We start from the raw sequence: 22250 nt of genomic DNA, 5'->3' as shown, positions 1-22250 counted from the left end.
TCACTGTAAGGGTGGCAGAGCCTGGAATAGGCTCCCCAGAGAGGTGGTGCTCTCACCTTCCCTGGAAATCTTCAAGAGGAGACTGGATAGGCACCTGGCTGGGGTCTTATGACCCCTCCCACCCTCAGTGCTCATTCCTGCCTATGGCAGAGGGTCGGACTAGACGATCTGTCTAGGTCCCTTCCCACTCATTGATTCTATGATGCTATGTATTTATGTAACTAATCACAGCCCTGCACCATGAACACTAAATAGGACATTCTCCTAGTAATCAGTTTTCAAATAAACTAGAGATTAAAGTATTTTAATGTACCATGAAAGCCAATGGACTTCTGTACTTTCAGACATCTCGGAAACTGGGAAGCCACACTGGGGGCTGGACTGTGAGACAGCATCTCTCGTGCTGGGAAGCAGAAATCCAGAAAAGAAAGAAAGGTCTGAGTTGAAGGAGACTCTTTCCTGGGAGAGACCAACAAACTCTAGATACTGACATGGTCAAACTGAAGAAGTTAGCCTTCTTCAGTTTATGAATTATCCACAAATACATTGGATTTTTCACAACTATCCTAACGATCTCCAATTGTTGAATACTTCTTGCGAACAGATTTTAACTGAGCCAATGTGCCTCTGATAAATCTAAGCCTATTTTGTGTGAGTAGCACTGCACAGAAATTACTTTTATTTGATGGTGTGACCACCACATCACAAACCCTGAATAGCAAGCACTCCATCTTTTGGAGGAAACGGGCCTCGAACTCAAATGCAGAATACATAAGGAACTTATCTCAAGCTTGTCCAGGATACACCCAGACACAGGGGAGAACACAGGATGTTTCAATAAAAGGAGATACACTAAATAACAACACAGAGCATTAGTAGAAGCTGATGATAGATATTCATCCAGCCAACGATTGGCTGATTTTTGGCCAGTGGGGACTGTACTCCAGCTAGTTGGAGACCTCACTGCTGTCCTACCCATGCTACACAATCAATTTAAGGTGCAACGGAAACCAGCTACAGAGTTATTACACATTTTTGTGAAATAATTTAGGGGTGTATTCCCCATTTTATTGTGCCATTAATTGCCTTAACATGTAGCTGGATTACTATTTAAGATACAGTTTACTGGTTAAACATGAAATAGCAAAATAGCAATCGGAGACTCTTCATGCATTTTAAATAAACTCTGAGACAAGAATTTTCATTAAAAGACTCTGGCTGCAAAAACTTCACTTAGCACTTTAAGACAAAAGTATTTGTCTCTGGGTGTAAGAAACCATTCATTTTGTACTTGACCATGGTTAGCCTTCATGGTCCTCTCAATTCCTGTCAAGAATGGGCTGGCTATATCTTTACAACTGGTTTCCTAGCTGCTCAGATTGACCCAATGTGTTTGTCTCTTGTTAAAGATTTAACCAAAATGATTATTCATGGTGCCAGGGATCCAGAAGTTTGCTGAGGTAAGGAATATAGATGTATATAACTTTGTGAATGCTTCTTTTGACAGCTAAGTAGAATAATCTAAACCAGCAGTTCTCAACCTTTTTATACTCAAGGTATCCTTGGATAAGCTTGAGGCACCACTCAGAAAATGCCAGCTTTTCATTTTCACTCATATCTTGACTGAAGAAAAATAATGGAGCAATTTTTCTTTTGCAAAAACTCGAATAAATCCACAAAAAACGCTGAAGTCAGAATGTTTTCAACACTATGAATTTCTATTTGAAATCTTGATTTATCTTGTGAATTATGTTTGCACACTTAACAGGGCTAACATGGCACCCTTAAAAGTGTCTCAAGGCACCCCAGGTTTCCATGGCACCCTGGTCGTGAATCACTGATCTAAACTCCCTGGATTATCGGTTGTGTGTAGGGTTGCCTATCTGAGCTGTAAATTGCCTGATAGTCCAACAGGCAGCATTAATCAAATCAGAATTCAGAGATGCCTGAATGGGTTTGATCTATGTATGGACATAACTTGCAGTACTTTTCCTAAAAAGATTTATTCTCTTTAAGGCCTGACCTAGCTGTCACTAGAGTCAAGGGAAAAGCTCTATAATTGACTTTTGAGCTGCATCAGAATCTAAGTGAACACTCCAGAAATTGTAGAGAGCTTCATGATGCTGGACTGCGAGCAGCTTTTGAGGTTCACACTGAGTGTGTTTCCAATGAAGTAGAACTGATGTATGTCAGAAATAATTATCAAATGTTGAATGAATCACCTATCCAGTGGGTATTAGTACTGTGCAGGTAATCCTTCTTGTCTGTGTCTGTTTGGACACAGTTAAACACGACTACTGTCTGTCTACACATTCAGCCCTTAGGCTCTGCTGGATTTGGAGAAGCAAGCAGCCAACTGCCACAAGAACATTCTGCTTCAAAATTTGGACCAGGTACACCATGATTAGCTTGTTGTCAACATAACTTACCTGATTCAGTTTCAGGTCTGCTGTACATGTGAACTTCATAGGTTAAATTAAGTTTTTCACAAAAAAATGTGGTTTGTTTCACTTTTGAATGTTCTCAAGTGTTGTAAAACAACCAGACCTGCCTATGCTAAAGAGAGAGGATCAATGCCCATTAGATTAAATGATGATTGTGCCCGTGATACTGGAAGCTCATATTTTTCCCTTCAAGCCCAGCTACTGTAAGCAAATAAGAACAGGAAAAAAATGTCCAACAAGGATCATCTCTGTTTTATATTTTGTAGTAGAGTGTTCAAAGATCAGTATATTCTTTTAGCAGGTAATGTTTATGTGACAATGTTGTACTCCCTCTGGACTAGTGTCTCCTGAAAGGCACAACAGCTGATTAACTGAACTTGGGTTCACAAAAGTTTTTGCTCTCTCTATGTATATCTTATTTAGTTAGTCTATAAAGAGGCATCTCTATCTACCCTGCCTCCTGTGTGAGCAGCAAAGAGATAAGTTGATAAAGCAGAATTGTTGGGGCATGGATTTGGGTGAAGCGTTTTTTCACTAAAAATTAAAACGGGTCAAGTGAAACAGGTTGTGCATTTGTGCCAAATTTGCCAATTTTTTATTTTATCTTATTTTTATTTTTGGTTGGTCGGAAAAAAGCAAAACTTCACAAAAATGGTTTTCAAGACAAAAGATTTTAATTTGTTTGTTTGAAATTACCTTTCCTTCCAAATGTACTTCAGTTTTGAACATTATAAAAACCTAAACAAAACCCAAAAAACTGAGCCAATGGTTTCTCTTTTGTTCAAATGAAAAGGGTTTTTTTCCTATCCAAAATACCTTCTTTTTTAACTTTGTAGTTCCCTGGAAAATCAAAAAATATTTACTTCAAATTATTACAACCTGGAAATTGTTTTCAATTTTTTGGAATAGGAAGTGACCTGAAAAATTAATTATTCATGCAAATCACACATGGCTGTAACAAACTAGACAGGGAAATGATATAGTAAGACACAAAAATGGCATGGGATAGTGTTTCCAAGACTTGGAAAATAAGAACACAAAGCTGTTGATGTAGCAGTGCAGAGAAAGTCAATAGAGATTCAAAGACTATGATAATTATGATCCAAAATGACAAGCAAGGAAGAGCACTGCAACAGCTATATTTGGCAAGGGCCTGAGCAGATGATGTGGGTGGAAGATAAGTAAATTACATAAAACCCCACAGGGAGTGGGAAGGGCCTGGAGAGAAAGAAGATAATAGCTCTTAACAGTGTTAAGTAAAAAGAAGTGCCAAGACTCGAATACAGTTTTGATGGGCAAGACAAGGCAGAAGGTACATTCAAAGATAACCTGCAGGTCTTGAACATAAATGTCAGAGAAAATGTTCTGGCATTAATAGTGACAGAAAAGAGGAATGCAGGACAGTAGAAGAATGTAACAGCCACATGAGGGTGCCAGGTGTTCGTTGTTTGTTCTTAGCCCCATATAAGACAAAATGGACCATACTCTATCTCCAGAAAAGTTAGATTAACTGAATCATTTTCCCATGCTTCTGGGCTTCGTTGGTTTTTGCAGAGAGCCAGAGGGAATTTTTTTCCCCTCCTGCTGCTACATGTGTCAGAGTTGATTTCAAAACTTCCTTAGAAGAACTGGGTGTTGGCTGCAGTGAAGGCTGGGGTAGTGCCAGTGCTCCTGCTGGGTCTTAAAGTTCCTAGTGAGGGGGTCTTGCCCTTTTTGACTCAGGATCAGACCAATCACCATATTTGGGATCAGGAAGGAATGTTGGCCGCTCTGGTCCCACCACTTTACCTGCGGCAGATTAGGGTGCCATGTCTTGACATCAGGGTTGACATTTTCCAGGGACCTCTAGAGGTCAAACAGACCTACAGAAAGACCTTCAGTTTCTGCAGATGGATCTGTGGATTGGAATTAATTTGAATTACCTCGAGACCCATCAGTGAGCCATGGCAGAAATTATCCTCAAATCGAGGGAGTGCCAATGACAAGATAATGGATTTGTATGTAATGGTTTGGATAGAGATGATCCTGCCTCAGGTAGGGGGTTGGACTGTTTGACCTCTGGAGGTCCCTTCCAGTACTACTTCTCTATGATTCTATAATTGCAGTGACCTGGAAAGGGGATTGCAAAGTGTCTACCAATAACGGCAACACACTCGGTAATCCAGTCCACCCACAAGTCATTCAGGAATCTCCTACGTACCAACATAGCCATGTTAGTTTGAAGTAAGGCAGGAGGTAGCTTCAAGACTAACTGGTCTATAGGCATAAGCTTGAGATGGTCATTATTTTGCAGGAGAGGTTGGAGGTCATTAATGATATAACCTAGGTGTTCAAGGTGGGGGCTGCAAGGGCCCCTATATATGTATCCAGTGCCTGCACCAACTCATTCTAATGAGACTGCATCGGAGCAGACTTGATTAATTGAAGATGCTGGAGCATACTAATTAGCACGCTCCGCAACCTGGGCATCCCATGTATTCAGCATCCTCATGCTTCAAAATGGCAGCTGGGGTGCTTTAACTAAAGCTCATTGAACAAGCTTTAGTTAAAGTGCTCTCACCCCCATTTTGAAGTGTGGGACACTGAATACACGAGACACTGCAGGCACTTTAATTAGAGCAGCTCCCAAGAGCCTCTTTAATTAAAGTGGCTCCCCTCCTAACCCCAAAGCACATGTAAAGACACTCTAAGTGAGAGAGAGAAGGATTCTGTCATCCTTGTCATGAGATTGGTATTGCAGCAGGTTGGAGCAGGGTTTGAATCGGAGTCCATTGATCGGAGTGGCCAAGATTTATGTGACGCAGTTGATTTAAGTGTAGGTCCCTGTGGTGTACATCCCAGTCAGTGATGTACCTATAGGGGTCCGCAGCCAGGGGCTCCTCAGGCTACAAAGACCAATACATGGTCAGCTGATTTGGGTATGGCCTAAGACATTTAGTAAATTCTATGTGTGTGTGAAGTCTCTTAGAAATTTTCAGGTTAAAAATAAATGTCTGTCTGCAAGGTTGTTTTTTTTCTGCAAATCAACAGACCAGAGACTTCCTTTGAGCTGAAAGTTAAGATTAGTCTTGATATTTATGGTGTCCCAAAAGGAAGGACATTGGGCCTTATAAGCTTTATCTTCTGGACATGAATGCTAGTCTAAGTAGTCAACATGATTTAAGGAGGGCCAGCCTAAGACTTGTATATAGCCTGTTTAATATATTATGCTGAATGTCTATAAAATGGTAGAGGCTGAAGGTTATTTCTATTAAGGTAAATAAAAAACTGAAAAGGTTACCTTTTTTTTTTCAGCAAAGCACATTTCCAGTTGAAGAACAGGCGGCTACATCACCAACTAAGCTTTATCTAGTAAACAAATCTAGTAAACTGATAAAACGCCCCTGATCCCCACTTAGAACACATGTACAGATTCTTTAAGTGAGAGAGAGAAGGATTCTGTCATTCTTGTCATAAGATTGGTATTGCAGCAGGCTGGAGTCACAATTTTTCCATTCTATTTCTATATCCAGTCCGTGAAACAATAGTTCCTCTGCTAGTCCCTTTCATTCAAAATTTTAACAGAAAAATTTCTAAATTCCATCAAATATATTTTTAAAAGAATATTTTCTTACAGCTCTAGGTGGAATACACACTTTTGATTTTTACATGACTCCATGAAGAATAACTTAACCATGAATGAGTTAATTCAAAGCCTGTCTTTTAATTCCATTTCAAGGAAAATGTTAATCCTTTAATTATGCAGCATGTTCAACTGACAAAATGATTTTCTTGTTGTTGAAAACTACCTTGTTATAATGAAGGTTCCTGATAAAACTTTACCGCAGGCCAAACTGATAGATTTGCTATTGAGACAAATTTTATATAATAATGTTTAATGGACAACATAATCCTTTTTTAAAAGACTATTATATATGTGTAATGATTTCCCACCATGCATAGCTAACTTCCTGCCCAAATTAGCAGGAACTGTAAAGATTCATGGGAAGCAACCTTTACTGCTACAGTTACTAAGCAGAAATTTCCAAGTAAAATGTAGGGAATTTAACTCTCTCTCTCATGCACTGCTTGGTAAGTGAATCTCCTTTGTAGTAGAAAGGTAAAGTTACTTATGGCCTCAGTCCAGGAAAACTTCCTTATTAACAATAGATCTTAAACACCCCGAACATACTTAAACACTGCACAACACATAAGCACATGTTCAAAGTTACACTTCTGTAACTGATGCACTAAACCTGTGTGAGCTGTTTTTAAATTACTGTACTTCACCAGAGCTAGCTCACATTTCTGACAAGTAGCTAATTACAAAATGAGATTTTTTCCCCCACCAGTTATTTTCCATATGTGCTCTAATACAAGACGACCTTGAATGTAAGATGACCCACCAGCAATTAGTTTGTACACAAAATTGGTAAGTTTAGTATAATTTTTTCTGTGTGGAATCTAATTATTGGAGAGTTGTCTTAAATTTGTGTCCCCCCTCAATATTTCAGGTGGTGGAGGGGGGAGGTGATGAGTGGGGCAGTAAGGGAGCAGGCAATGAGGGACAGACAGTGCGGGGAGGCAGTAGAGGGCGCATGTTGGGGGGCAGTAATGGGGCAGGCAGTGTGAGAGGTAGGCAGCTTGCCCCCTGCTGCCTGCCCCCTCTCCTCCCCACACACACGCACACTTGCTCTTCATTGTGCCTGCCTCCCCAGAACCTCAGGTTGTCTCCCAGTTTCCCCTCTGCCTGATCCCCCTTCCTCTCCTCTCCATACTGCTCCTGCCTCAGGTCCCTGCCCCACTTCCTCCCATCTCCCCCCTCTGAAGTCTCTCCTCCAAACCTGCCCCTCAGCCCCTTGCCTCTTTGCTCTGCACCAGTAGGTTCTGTCCCTGCTGCATCCCAGGGCATGGAGAATGGCTCCAGCCTGCCCTGTAGCAGCACTGCTGAGCCAGCACTTCTGTTCCAGCGCAGCCAAGCCAATCAAGTAAATACAGTAATTAATTTTTTTACCCCCAAATTTTGATTCTTCATGAGGTCAGGAGATTAATGACTAGTTGAAGAGAAATGTTCAAAAAGCCCCAAAGCCTCTTAAGTACAAACATCACCATTGTAAAATATGAAGAAGGAATCGAAGGAAACCGTCCACTTTTCAAGTGTCTTCTGAATTTTAATTAACTGACACCTAATGCACTTGAGGTCCTTGTTAAAGAAGGCAGGATCAATTGGAACCCATATATCAATGCAGTCCTGTCTGCTCACACATACAAGCATAAATATTTATTAATAGACTCTTCTAATATCTAGGGCCACATTTTCAAAAGAGCTCAGCACCAAACATTTCCCATTTAGGCACCTGAATAAGAGGTCAACTTATTTCAGGAGCTGCTATTGTGTAGTACTTCTGCAAATCTGGCTACGTCAGACTAGGAGCTGAGTTTGTAGGAAATTTGACATCACTTTTGGGTGCTAGCTTTGGAGAATCTGCCCTTAAAAGTATTCAGTTGTTAAGTTAATATCACATTTACTCAAATCCAAGATGAGACTTTTTTTCTTCATTCAAAACAGCGTGGGGGGAGGAAGAGGGAGACCCACATCTTGGATTAAAGTACAAAGTGGCGGGGGAGGGAGCAAACAGCTGCTGCAGCTCTGGCTTCTCCCCAACCTCAGAGTCCAAGCATCAACCTTGTCGTGTCTCTACCACCTCCACTCTCCCGGCCTCCACCCCTGCCCCACCATGCCACCTGCCTCACACTGGTCCCTGATGCCTCCTCTCCATGCTCCTTTGCCCATCTCCCCACATCTGCCTCACCAATTAACGTGAATCACAGCTCTGAGTCTAACTCTGGACCGGGCCATGGAGTACATGCTGGCTCCGGCCCCCAACAAGTTTCACCTTGTAACTTCTCTAGGAATTATATCGAGAGAGAAAACTTTAAAATATCTATTCACAGACGTATGTACTTTGTTGCACACCTTATAGTCTATTAATGCCACAAGTAAGACCTTATTGTCTTGGAAATGTGATACAATTTTTACTTAGCCTGGCTCAGAGTAGACACAGTATGCAATCCCAAGCCCAATGAAATCAAAGAAAAATGGCCATTGACTTCATTCAGCTTTGGGTGAAGATCTTGGAGGGAAATATACTGCTAAATACTCATCTGTAAAAGAAATGTTGAAAAAGATTTAAGATGAAGCATACTATAAGTCAAACAGTCCTCATGATATGTTGTAATTCTTGGATCCATACTGTGTAGATGCAATGAAATGCATTAGAGACATCAGCATATTGGCTGAGAGGACAGGTAGCTCTGTAGGGGCTTTTAATTTTATGTGCTTCCTACTCTTTGATTTTAAAAAAAAAAGTGTGTAGATTACAAAAAGCTTCTTAACTGACAGAGATCAAAACTATATTGCAGATTCTTTGTGTCATTTTGCTTTCACAGAAATCGTCACTCACAGAAACCATCACTGAAAGCAGGAGTGGCCAATCCATAGCACACATCTCATGTAGCACGGGCAGCTGCTGCACGTGGTACACGAGCCCCAGGTGCTCAGTACAGGGACTCACTAAAATAGGTGGGGAGGGTCTCCAGCCATGTGGAGCATAACTAGAGCAGGACACTGGTGTGAAAGGAAATGTCATGTCTCTGAGCCAAACTAACCCTTCTCTGGCCCTTTTCCAACGCCAAATTCAGGGCTATGTATCCTTGCTCGCTATATAAAACTGGGGGGGGGAGGGATTGGGCCAGGGAAGGGTTAATCTGGCTCTTGGTGGTGACACCTTTCTCCTGTCAGCCTCCTGCCTCTGCTTTTCCATGCACAGCTGCAGGTTTGAGCTGTCCTGCCTCTATTCTGGTGCCCCCTAGTTCAACTCTTATTAGGTATACTTCTGGGGGACAAGGTTTAACTTGTGGTACACCAGTCAAAAGGCTGACCATAACTGCTCTAAAGATTCAGTCACCCTCGTGATGTTTTTTCTACAGTGACTTTTCCAATGCAGTGGGATTCCTGGAAGGATCTTATAACATCAAAATTAGCATTCGCATTGTAGATTGAGAAAAAAACGGCTCATATACAATAGAAGTTTATAATGAATAACTTGACAGAATTTCCTACTGATAATCTCAGATATGATCCAAAGAAAATTGAAGTCAGTGGTCATCTTTTTGCTGATTTCAATGGACTAATGTTAAGCTTTAATGATTGCCCTCATCAGAAACCCAATAATAAATCACTCGCTGTTTCTCAGTTCTGTATGTTGGATGATCTCAGTTCTTTCTCATTTGTGAATGAGATTTAGTGAGATTCTGTATATTGTCTAAATTGTTCAAGCTTGATTATCCACTTAGACTTAAGAACCCAGATTTGTGGACAGCAGCACAAATATGCATATCACATCATATTTCTCTTTGAAGCTAGTCAGTTCTGTGAAAAATAATGATGACTTTCATAACGTGTAAGAACTGAGCTATACTGAGCTGTGTCTACAAGTCCTTACCATATGTTCTAATTGTTGGAAAATGTATTAGACACTTGCATTAACTTCTGTCACCTAGTCTTGTCACATATCAGTGATTGTTTTGTACTAATGAGCTAAGAGATTAGAACATTGATGCAATATAATGAAATATCTCTATGAGATAAAACAAGTTTCCTGCTCCATTTTCTATTGTATTACATTTGGACTGATCCTACTGGTGTTATGTACTAAGTTGATTAACACACACTAAACTGTAAGCTGGGCTTTTCATTTTTTATTATACTCTGCTGACTTTTCCTACCAGCTTCTGTATCATATCATGGAATATAGGCAAAGCTAGTTGGGAAGAACACTACATGAAGTATTTCAGTGTGCTGTAAAGTTTGGGAGATGGCAGAGGCACAAGGCTAGGCTACAGTATTTGACAATCTGCAGGTAAGAGCTAGCATTTGGTTTGACAGTAGGAATATGTCCCCACTTCTTAGCTATGTATGAGATCTTATACTGAGTTAGATCTGAATTGGACATGCACATATGTACACTGGAAGAGGAAAATTACATGCATTGCTTTCCATTAGCAGTTCAATGATAGGATGTTTTTAAAAATCTAATGGAACGAGCAAGTGGAGAGAAATATTCAGGTACCTGCAGACAAAGGAAAAATTCAGAAATTCTGATTAGTTCATGCGGGAACATTAAACATATGGTAACATGCTTATTTCATTTAGCAGTGCTGGCTGGCCAAATTAGTATTTGTAAAGTTCTGAGTTTCCCAAATGGAATTCAGTAGCTAGAAGTTGTTGAGTTATCACTGCCATTTATAGTTTCAGACATTTATCAATAGTAATTGCAGGGTTAAAATTATACATGCAATAAAAATTATGCATGATCAGATTTTAGAAACAAAACCAGAATGGGCAGCATGTATTTCTCTGCTGCTGGTATTGAAGTGTTCACCAGGATGAATTCTTGCACTGTCAATGAATGATCTTCTATAAAACCCATGCCACCATAAAAACCCACCTCTCAAAATAAGCAAGTATGATTCTATAAAGAAGGGGTGTGAAAGTCACGTGGCCCCATGGACTGGTTGTGGGTCTCTGGGCCAGTGCTGATCTAGCGAGGTGCCACATGTGCACTACCCATGCCAGCTTCCTGTGCTGCAGGCAGCATATGCTGGCCCTTCTCCAGGGCTTGGGCTGCCTGTGGTACATGGGCTTGACCCAGTGCCACAGGCCCTGCCCTCAGCTCAGGAGGCCTTGCATGCATCATCCCACCAAACCAAACCTGAGGGATGGCTCCAGGTCTGTGCTGGCTTGGGCCCCAAGCCGTCTGTGCCTACCAGAGCCAGCAAGCAGGGCCAGGCCAGTGAAACATCACATTTGGCATGCACCCCATGCCAACCCCCTCTGCTGTGGGCAGTGCCTGTGGCACCAGCACTGGGTCCAGCCCATACACCACAGGCTATGCAAGCCCCAAAGCAGGGGTGGTGCATATTGCACACAGCTCCTGGGACTTAGCAGTACAGGTGCTGCGTGGTGGAGCCTGCACACTGGTTCCAGGATGGCCCAATCTGGCTTAGCCCCAGAGGCAGTGAGCAGAATCAGGATGGTGCAGGCACCACATGCAGTGCTCATCCCAGTCCAAATCCCCAGGGCCACATGTAGCACCTGTGGGACCAGATTCAGCTCATGCCCCAGACTGGCTCCATATGCCGCATGTGGTGTTCAAGGTCAGTCTGAGACCTATAGGCTGGATCACATGGCTTCCTAGGCCAGATGCAGCCTGCAGGCCATGTTTGACACCCCTGCTATAAAGGATGCATCAGCAGATGCATGCAGATGGTTAGGACACAATACATACAATCAGTTTACAATAAAAGTCCATGATCGCTAAGATACTGCATTATGTTCTCCAAAATCTCAGTCCTGGATGGAATCAAATTACATCCCTAAAGAGCAAGTTGGACCTTGCTAAGTGGAGGCATGTTGTAGAACCTAGCCCATGTGAAGCACCTAGGGTCAGATTCTCTACTGATGTCCTCTGTGGTGCTGCAGGGGAAAAAAAGCCATCTTTAAAGGCGTTTTTTTACCTTTCCAATAAAGAATGTTTGGAGGATATACAGCTTTACTCCATTTAGTCCCACTCCCCCTTAAGTGTGGGGACAAATTGGTGGGGAGAAGGGGGTGGACCAAGCATCAAGGCAAGGAGCAGTATCCTGTCCAATCCTTAGTCTCTGGTCCCTTGGGGACTGTTTTAACCCATGTATAACAGAGGAGTCTTCAGGCTGCTCTAAGTTAAACAAGGATCTATTTCAAATTCTGGTCAGCCAAAGGAGCGTAAAGAGGCACAAAGGCCTCTCTTTCTTCTTCTCAGCCCCAAACTGCACCAAGCTATCTCTCCGTGCAGCTCAGAAACAAAATTTAATTTTTGAACAAACACCAGTTTTAGAACGATTTATATTCTGCCTGAGATTCCAGGTATGTTTGGTTCTTTTCCCTGGCTGATCATGTGTACGATGCATTAAGACAAAGAGTACTTAAGAGTCTGTAGCCACAAAAATTAATATTTGGTACTGTTACCTGCATCTTGAGAGTAAAATCAGTCATTTGCAATGTTAATTTTCTTAGCTTGTCAATGGCCAGGACACACACAAACATTTTATGTGGTTTTACTCAGACTCCTGTTACAGTAGAAGAGAGTTTACTGCTTTGAAAACTTCAAGGTAAACAGCTTCTGGACTATATTACCAACGGCAGTAGGAAACAGGATGGCTTAGTGGCTGTGCTTAGCATGAAACCGCAAGTCTGTGGTATACAGCAAACAAGGTACGTGGTCTCAAATTGTCAGTCAAATTTCTGGTGGACAACAGCATCTTAAGATGTAAACCTGTCTTACAATCATTAGTGGGTAAACCAGCACTTACAATCCTTTTAGTTGTTGAAAGCCTGTGGGTATGGAGGCCTCCATTGAACAGCATGTTACTGAACGCACCAACGTTAATTCCAGTTTCAAATATCTTCAGCACTAGGATACAAAGGAATGCATTTTGTGCCACCTAGTGGAATCAAACAATGCTTCTACAGAAGCAATACCACTCTTTAATTATTTACTTACTCTCAGCTAGCCAGTGTTATTTCTTCTCCTTTAGAGGCACATTGGCTCTCTTTGTACCCAGAAATCTCCTCTACCACCACTGGTGGCAGGAATATTGCCAGACTCCTCATACAAAAGGCTCTAAGTGAAACAGCTATGCTATGTCTACAATGTGGAGAAAAAGGAGTAACTTTCCAGTCACCAGAGAATTCCTGACCTCACCAGCAATGCCAGGAATCAAACCATAATCCCAAATAATTAAGTTTACAAGAAATAGCCTACCCATGAAACAAATCTCAACTCTGCTGACAAGGTTGGCGTGGAGATCTTCTCATGTTTCACAGAGGATTAGAGTTCAAACTCAGAGAGGCCTTCAGAATAAAATTAATGGTAACCACTAAATATTAACTCCGGTAATATATTAACTCTCAGTAAAGTCCACCTGCTCATCTCCTCTCCAGGCTGACTTGGCTTAGCACATGGCTGACAAAGACCATGAACACTGGTTTAGGTTTCTGAGGAGGAGTCTGTGGTGATGGTATATGTTGGTATGGAGATGTGGTGGAATGGTCCTGTAATCTAAATTTAGGCTGTTCAGGTGAAGGCTTAGTGGTACCTCTGAAATGCATACAGATCCACATTCACACCCAGTTAGGCAGAAAAACTTCAATTCAGAAATAGAGGCTAGTACAAGGAACAGGTTTCAGCCTATTAGGCCATCCTCTACACATACAGAGAAAGGTATGATAGGATCTAACCCATGAGTCTCACAATTGCTCCTCCTGCCATGCCACACATGCATGGCAGGGGGGCACAATTGTGGGATCATGTATTAAACCCCATTGCACCTAATTGCCAGTGCAAGGGAAACCCAATTTTGCATCTTTTTGACATGGGCTCAGGAACACTCAGGCCGCATCCACATATCATGTGGGCATTTGGTTGCCCAGGGACAACTAGCAACAGTGTACCTTGTGTTGCCCCTAGTTGTACCCAGGGAGTATCTGTGCCATGAGCCCTCTGGCACATGGCAGGTTACACTGGGTATGGTATGGGAAGCTGGGGCCAGCACTGGGATGGCCCCAGCAGCCTTACCTGGGGTCCTGGAGGCCTCCCAGGGATGCAACCATATCACTCCTGCCACACAGAGCCTGGCTGGCAGTGGAGTACAGTTCCAGCTGGCCAGGCTCCAGCTTTGGGCCGTGCATGCTGCCACCGTGCGCACTGCTCTGCTTTTTTTTCCCCACAGATTTTTTTGACCCATGGATATTCGGGATCAAAAAAACCCTTTGTACTGTTCCCTTGCAGCACAGAGAACAACTGAACATGCAGTATGTGGTGCCGCAGACATGTCTGCAGCGCCACATACCACACAGCCACACTCATCTGGCTAATCACTCAGTATTTATCTGACTTACAATGTGGCACCTACTCTGCCTTTGGGGAAATAGTATTGAGCATGGTAATCAAGAGAGACAGACTGTGACAAGACACCTTCCCTTTTTACTGGCAGGGCATAGGTCAAGTTCAACTGCTACTGTATGTCCCCCTGCAACTAATGCCTATGTATAAATCACTGATTCAACTGAAATGGAACATATCATACTTTTCACCTCTTTCAAAAAAGAATATTACAGAATCAAAAGAGATTTGGGTACAATGGAAATAGTCAAGGTCTGAGAAATCTTGCATGTGAAGAGAGATCTCCCCCGAGTAAAAACTGCATCACTAATTTGAATCATTGCCTGTCTCTGGGCTGCCTCTCTTGCTTCATTCTTGAACCGGCTCACTGTTTTTTTAACCAACACTGAAGTCACAGAATAATTGATCAAAACTAAATTAAATATTAGCATGAGCACCAATTATAGTTCCATAATTCCATTTCACATTTAAAGCAGGAATTTAACTTCCCTGTAATGACAGTATCGTGGAAAAAAAATGAAAAAGTACTAAGCAGACTTTAAAAATCACTTTAATCTGATTTGGGACCACAAATTTTAAAATATTTTAATCATAATCATATGGCTTTGCATGCTGTCACTTCTGGGCCAAGTTCAGCTTGTTTGGGTTCCTTAAACGGGCATTCCTTAGCATGTGCAGTTTTTTGTAAGTGCAACTTTTACTGTGATTTATGAGACTGAGCTGGTGATCTCACAGACAGGCTTTCTGAAAAAGAAGAACAAATATTGTAAAGCCTATCATTTTTAGAACCTCTCAAAACTTTTGGGAGGTTTCTGGAACTAAACTGAGGGTCTGAACCTTTCCTTCCTGTCTTTTTAACTCACTGGGCACATTTACATATGAATATTAATATGCAACAGTAAACTCCAGTGCATATCACACCAGAGTTTATTGCTCCTGGACATCGCGTTTACGTGCGCATCTGGGATTGCAGCATGTTGATCTGGGTTGGAGCAGCCTCAGCTGGCAGGGGGCCCCAGGGGTCACTCTGTCAGCCCAGTATGCTGCAAAGGGCCTGGCTGGGGCATGAGGGTGCTTCAGTGCAGACCTAGCCAGCAAGCAGGCCCCACACAGAATTAATTACCCTTATACTCCAGCCAGCTGGGTCAGTGTCTACACATATTGCTGTGCATGAAAAAGCTCTGCAACAGGATAGTACTTGTATCTGCAAGTACTAGCCTGCTGCAGAGTTTATTAGTTTCTTGCACCCTGATGGGGCCACATGTGTAGACAGTGAGACATTTACTGTGGAGTAACTCTGTAGTAAACATCTTGTGTAGCCACCCAATGTGTCCAAAGCTGATTCTTTTTACAGGAATACTGTCTTAAAGGAAATCAAGAAAAGGGAAGAAAGAAAGAAAAACAAACACAAGCATGCACCTAATATATATATATATATGGACTCCAATTTTTCATTCATTCTTTTTTCTCTCCACTTGCTCCTTCCCACTTTTCTTTTCTGGTCTCAATATTTGTTTTACCTGCTATCTGCTCCAATTTTTGCCCAGTTTGTCCAGTGCACATTTTGCCTCTTGGCCTTCTCCCTTTTTGCCATTCTGCATCTAATAATGCGTGAGTGGCTTAGTGGCCCCTATTCTCATTTTCTTTTTTCAAGGAAGGGATTCCAGATTTAAGACCTGCCTCTGGGTATAATAATGAACTCCTGAATCATATGCAACTGGGTTTGAAGATTTCCCAGACTTTAGGGAATAAAGCTGCATCATACAAGATTTATTTTTCTTGTTGAATATGAAATAATATTGCCCCAAATTTGTTTTTCCTTTCCACAAGCTTTATTAAAGGACTTAAACCCAAAGCTATTACTGTGGCTTCAGACCTTCAGCATGAATGGAAAAGCTGCAGACTTTTACATTGCATAATGCATAGTGTAACTTTATTCAAAGAAAATATATTCCAAGCCTGAAATGAAGCAAGTCTGCAATGATCAAGTCTTACTTTGATTTTTTCTGCCTATAATCAACTCCCAATATAAAGAAATATATTTTATCTCAAATATGTAGTTGTTTCCCTGTTGAATGAATTTTACCTAACTCCCTAGGTTTCCTGTTTTTCTGATGTTGAACTGAAGGAATATGAATTATATGCCTTGAGTACAAAATGTTTCTATCATTAAGCTGTCTTCTTCTTTCTCCTCCTTTAATTGACTGTTCTTGGATTCTCTAAGCAGTTCAGCTCACTCATCATTCAACAGTTTGTTAGATCAGATTTGTTCCTCTCTAGCCTTTGTTCTATTACTTTCAATGGAATAATCCCCAATTTCAATTTTTTAAGAATCAAAATCCTATGCATCTCACCTTATTCTGGCTTGGCTTCTCCTTAGCTATTGCACGAGCTATTTATTCTCACAACTCCACCATCTTATCTCTTTCATTCACTATTTGAGAGGGGACATGTTTCTATGGGCATAATTACTATTGGCTTTGAATACTAATAATTACATTGGGATCCAGATTAGTCAGAAAAGCTGTTGTTCCACATGTAGAGGGTTTTTATTGTTGTGCTTCACCACTACGTGGTGAGGGTACAAGTAAAAGCCTTGGGTACCTTTCCCTTCAGCAAGCAGTTACCACAAGATAAACTGTAGGTATGCCAGATCGGATTCTAGAGGTGTGCGAAACGGACCCTATTCGATTCAGATTCAGCCCGAATCAGGGACAGTGATTCAATCCGTTGATTCGGATCACTGTCCCCAATTCAGTTTGACTGAATCTGAATCTAACAATTCAATACTGATTCGGTAATGAGCGATGTGGCCACAGGCACAGCTTTAAAAGTTTTTTTCCTACATACTTTGAGGTAGCAGCGCAGCTCACGATTGCTGCGGTGGTGGAGCATCCCACAGCTGTGCAGGGGGCTCTCCTGCATGCTCAGCAATGAACCCGGAAGTTAACCGGATGTGCTTCTGGTCCACTTCCGAGTCTGCTGCCAATGCGCTGGGGAGTCCCCTGTGCTTGTGTGGGACACTGTATCTGCTCCAACACTGCAGCGTTCAGAGCACCTGCTACTTACAGGTATGTAGGAAAACATTTAAACCTATATCTATGTCCGAATCTGCTTGAATCAATTCGGAGAGACTAAAGGGTCCTCTGTTTTGATTTGGTGAATCGGCTACCGAATCGGGCCAAATCTCTGCCGAATTGAATCAGGGACCGAAGCTTTGCACAGCACACCAGATTCACAAGTAGGTTTAGGTGCTCTAAAAGTGATCCTATTCCAGCCTGCTTAAATTCCTGAAAGAAGCAAATACAAAAGGTGGGTTGGTCCTCCTCACTGTCTTTTTTTGTGACTCAGTCTTAAGGGGGAAGGTGCCAGTGTGTTACAAAAGTAGATGCAGTAATTGACTTTCAGTGATGTGACTTCAGGGTGGAATAGAATCATAGTGTCTACGGTCTGGTTCCCAGTATCTGCACTGGTGTAAATTACACTGTTATAGTTTTAGCCCCAGTTTTTCCCAGGATAACTGTATGCCAGAGACAAGTAAGTTACACTATTGTAAAGCTGAATGTTATGCATCTGCTTCTTTTCCTACTCATAAAAGGATGATTTTACCAATCTCCATCTCTTTCTCAGCTGAGTATTACATGAATGCACCCACTGTTGCAGTTCAGTGGTTAAATTCCTTGTCTACCTTATGGGAGACACGGGTTCAATTTCTGGATGCATGTATAACTACAGCTGTTGAGGCACTGAGTGCCTGGACTCAGCCTGGCCTTTAGGTTCTGTCTCAATTCTCTAAAGCAGGATGGAAAGTCTGGGCAGCCTCCATTCCTCCATACTCCTACCTAGGCATATATGTTGAAGGTCCAGGTGACCTCTCATGTATACATCACAGTCCAGAAGGACTGACAGTTGCCTACGACTAATTATATGAGTATAATACCAGCTATGAACTGACAGCCCAGAGGAGTTTTCCATCTATTGATGCCTCTGTAATATAAACTTTCATATCATCCACAGGAGAACTTTTACAATCTTTTCTCCAATGCCTAATGAAGGGTTTTGTGCCTGAAAGCTCGCAATTAAATAATTTTTTTTGCAAAACTCTTGTTAGTCTAATAAAAGATACCATTTCTACAAGTCCTAATTGCCATGAACATAAGAGTGAACTTAATGCCCAAAACTCTACTGCAGTGATGACCACTGGAAGTAGGATGTCACTCATGTTAGGTTCTCCTGGTCCAATATTTGTGTCCACCAGGGTCTGATTCTTATTTATATTATTGACACTAACAAAGAAGCAATGTAAAGGTCCCTTTATCATGACTAGGAATAATTACACCCATTAATTACACCCTCTTTTTTCCTTGTACAGGCACTGTGAAAGACTCTGAGAGAGGAAGTGGTGAATGGCAATTGGCAAAGCAGGGCTCTCCAAACAGCTATCTGTAGCAATAAACCTGGACCTATCTATCCTAGGACTTTCAGCAGTGCTGTCATTGCTTAAAGCTCCTATACTATGCTCTAGTCTTCCTGTGAGTTCATGACCCTCTTCTCCTGTATAGAGGGTCATACTTTAGAGTTCTCTGCATTATCATTAAGCAAATACAGTCCTCCCTTCTGATAGCCCACCATGAAGCCCAGGCTTTGACCTTGCAGTTTTTCAGGAATTTTGTTCACCTGCTAATCTGCTATCTAGTCACTCCCTCCCAAGCAAACTCGCAAAATATCAAGAGGGCAAAAGATAGACTAAGAGTTTTCTCATGCCTTCATTCCATGTATGAAGCTCCCATTCACAATCTTGAGTTTGAAAACTCTCTGAAAAAAGATGTACTTAAATTTTGCACCACAGATTTGGATATATAATGTATGTATGCTTGCTAGTATTAACTGAGGGCCCATTTTTTGTTGGATGAAACAAAGCCTGCTTGGATGATATTTTGGAAGACGTAGAATTTGCTGTCAGCCAAACTCTCGTTGTTTTTCCTCGCCCACACGCTACTGGAAGCTAGCAAAAGAGGCAAATGCCTGCTGATGTTGTAATGCCGCCCAACTGGCACCACAGCATTTATAGCTTGCCATCAACTGTGAAGAACTCACAGGTAGGAACAAGTCAGCATAATTCATGTTCCTGTCATGAAAACAAATTGAGCCAAGCAGTTTTGATACTTTCAGCAAAATTTCCTCACGGCTATCAGTTTATTTATTTGTTCTATTAAAAAAATACACTCCTGTCTGGCATGAGAAGTGAAAGCTCCGTCTTAAGTCAATCCTAAGAAGTCATGCCAAGCTGTGCTGTTTATTTCGGTTCATAATATTTTTTTATGGCACATAACTACACCAGCAAATGATTCCAAATTGACTAGTTCCTTCTAAGAAACTTTTTTTAAAATACATATTTCTCTTCTCCTTTTTGGTCCTGTGGGTGTTGAGTTACCTTATGGTATTTTGGGGGTTTTACATATGTTAAAATGTTTCTTCTTTCTTAACCAGGACACTCCTCTTAACCAGGACACTCCAGCTGAGGGAAAGCAGCTTAAAACCTGTTCTAGCCTGGGTTTAAAATAGCTGTATATTGACAGAACAGGGCAAAACTGGCAAAATATACTGTGAATTAGGGCCTTGAAGAGGCCATTTTGGGAAAGTATCTATTCAGCAAACCACTTAAGAGTTACACATACATGCTGAGGGTTAAGCATGTGTATAAGTCTCATTGAACTTCTTTGCATGCTTTAACTAACATTTGTTTAAGTACTGTCCTAAATAGAGAGATTTAGGCATATAGTTAAGTGCTTTTTTGAATTAGTTTGTCAAGGTCACATTGCACTTAATGGTGTTGAAATAATAGTGTTGAAATGTGAGGCGTTTGCCTTTCTAATGTAGCAATAATTCTCTGCAATTGTTTTCTCTCTTTTCTTTTCTCCTAACCTCATAACGATTTTGAAGAATACAGACCCTTTCCACCACAGATTTATCAGATGTGGCTTACTTGGGTTTATCTTTTTCTTTCTTTGTGAATCTCCTGTTAAGTTTGCTTCTGGTTGCAATACTTCAAGCAACCGGACAACAGGAAACAATTTTGCAAGGTTTCTCCCAGGAGCTCAAAGATTGGAACGCAGCTTTTTAATGGCCTTAAAAAGAGAGTTTCTACATATCAGTCATTTTGACATTTGTTTCTAGAAAGAGTTTTAATCGTCCATAAGGTTTCAATTTGTCTTTAAATAGTAAAAAATATCTTCAGGAATCACACTGCTAGGTAATTTGGAAATAGTGATGTTAGTTTTCCAGGAGAACATTTTTGCAAACCTGGCCAACTAAAAATATGAAGAAAGAGAAATGGTTTTTAACTTTTTGTTTCCTTCTCAATATATTTTCCAATGCCAGAAAAACATAAACCCCAAATTAAGGTCACTGATGAATGGGGAATGAGGCAGTTTAAAAGCATATATCTTTACAAACTTTTGTTCCTGTATGCAGAAACCTTGGCAGATACTGGGTGCATCTACACAAGATGCTTAATGCACAGTAGCCTAATAACACTATGCAGTAGCATGCTGGGCAAAAACTGTGCTACTACATTAGTTTTAGGCTACAGCGGAGTAGGCGTCACAAAAAACCATGTGCCAGTGCTACTGTGCAGTAACTGTAGTTACAGCATATTTTGGGCATGTGTAGACAAAACGGGGTTCCTAATTTAAGAAGTGAATTTTTAAAAACATGTCATGCATGCACCCGACTTACCTGCGTCTTCGGCGGCGGGGAGGGGAGGGCGATCTGCCAGCGGGAGGAGCAGTCCCTGGCCTGTGGGGGTGGCTGGTGCTTCTCTCTGCAGCTAAGCTGGGACAGACAGAAGTGGTTCTGGAGTTTCCTCCACCTTCAGGACAGTAGGGAAAGCAGCAGCAGCAGACAGGGAATAAGGGAAAGTGTGGGGGGTAGGGATATGTGGGATGTGCCTCTGATCACAAAGTGGAAGAGAGAGAGGATTTTCAGCCACTTTATAGACTTCAGAAAGTTCCTAGAGCCTCCCATGGTGCACTCCAGTCCAAAAGAGGGGTGCAGCTGCATCACTGAACCCCTTTGAACCTCTCTCCTCCCCCCTATACTGACATATGGCAGTACCATTCACATCATATTTGATCCAACAACCTTCTCAAAGCAACAGGATGGTAAAGACATTCTTACATGTCTTATGTAGACAGTTACAGGAAGCTGATACTAGGACTGTGGAAGCAAACACTAACATAATAAAATTAAAAATTGTAGCATTTAGGGACAGAAAGAGGCCACCTGGCCCATTCATAGTATTCCTATCCCAACTTCCTATTTGGCAATATAGTTTTCTTCCTGTAAGTTCTTTGGCAACCTTCTTTTTTCACTGTAGACAGATCTTAGTCCATGAAGTTAATTTGGCACCCACGCCAGACCAGGAATACATTTGCCACTGCTCCTTTTCTTTGCACCTGTGTTCTGGGTGCTTTGTCATGTTCTGACACTACAAAGGACAACTACCCAAAATTTCCCAGAATATTTGATAGTGGTCTACTGAATGTGGCACAGGCATTGGTTAGCTGAGATTGTGGAGCAGAGAAACTTCTGCATGGCCACCCCTCAAATCATGATTTATATAACCAGTCAAAAGACACGGCCAAAATCTTATCAAAAAACATGTTTGTATTTGGGGCGTGAATGGGGTTGGACTGTTTGGGGGCTAGTAACTCAACTGAACATAGGCTTGAAAACAAATCTAAGAAGACTTTCAAGTATGTCATGCAGAAGCCTCAAGAGGGTCTAGGATCCGGTCATCAGCTTTAAGGGTTGAGTGAGC

This window comes from Crocodylus porosus, unplaced genomic scaffold, assembly GCF_001723895.1.
Source record: "Crocodylus porosus isolate Cpor-Errol unplaced genomic scaffold, CroPor_comp1, whole genome shotgun sequence".
NCBI classification, from domain to species: domain Eukaryota; kingdom Metazoa; phylum Chordata; order Crocodylia; family Crocodylidae; genus Crocodylus; species Crocodylus porosus.
This window is presented reverse-complemented; position numbering follows the sequence as displayed.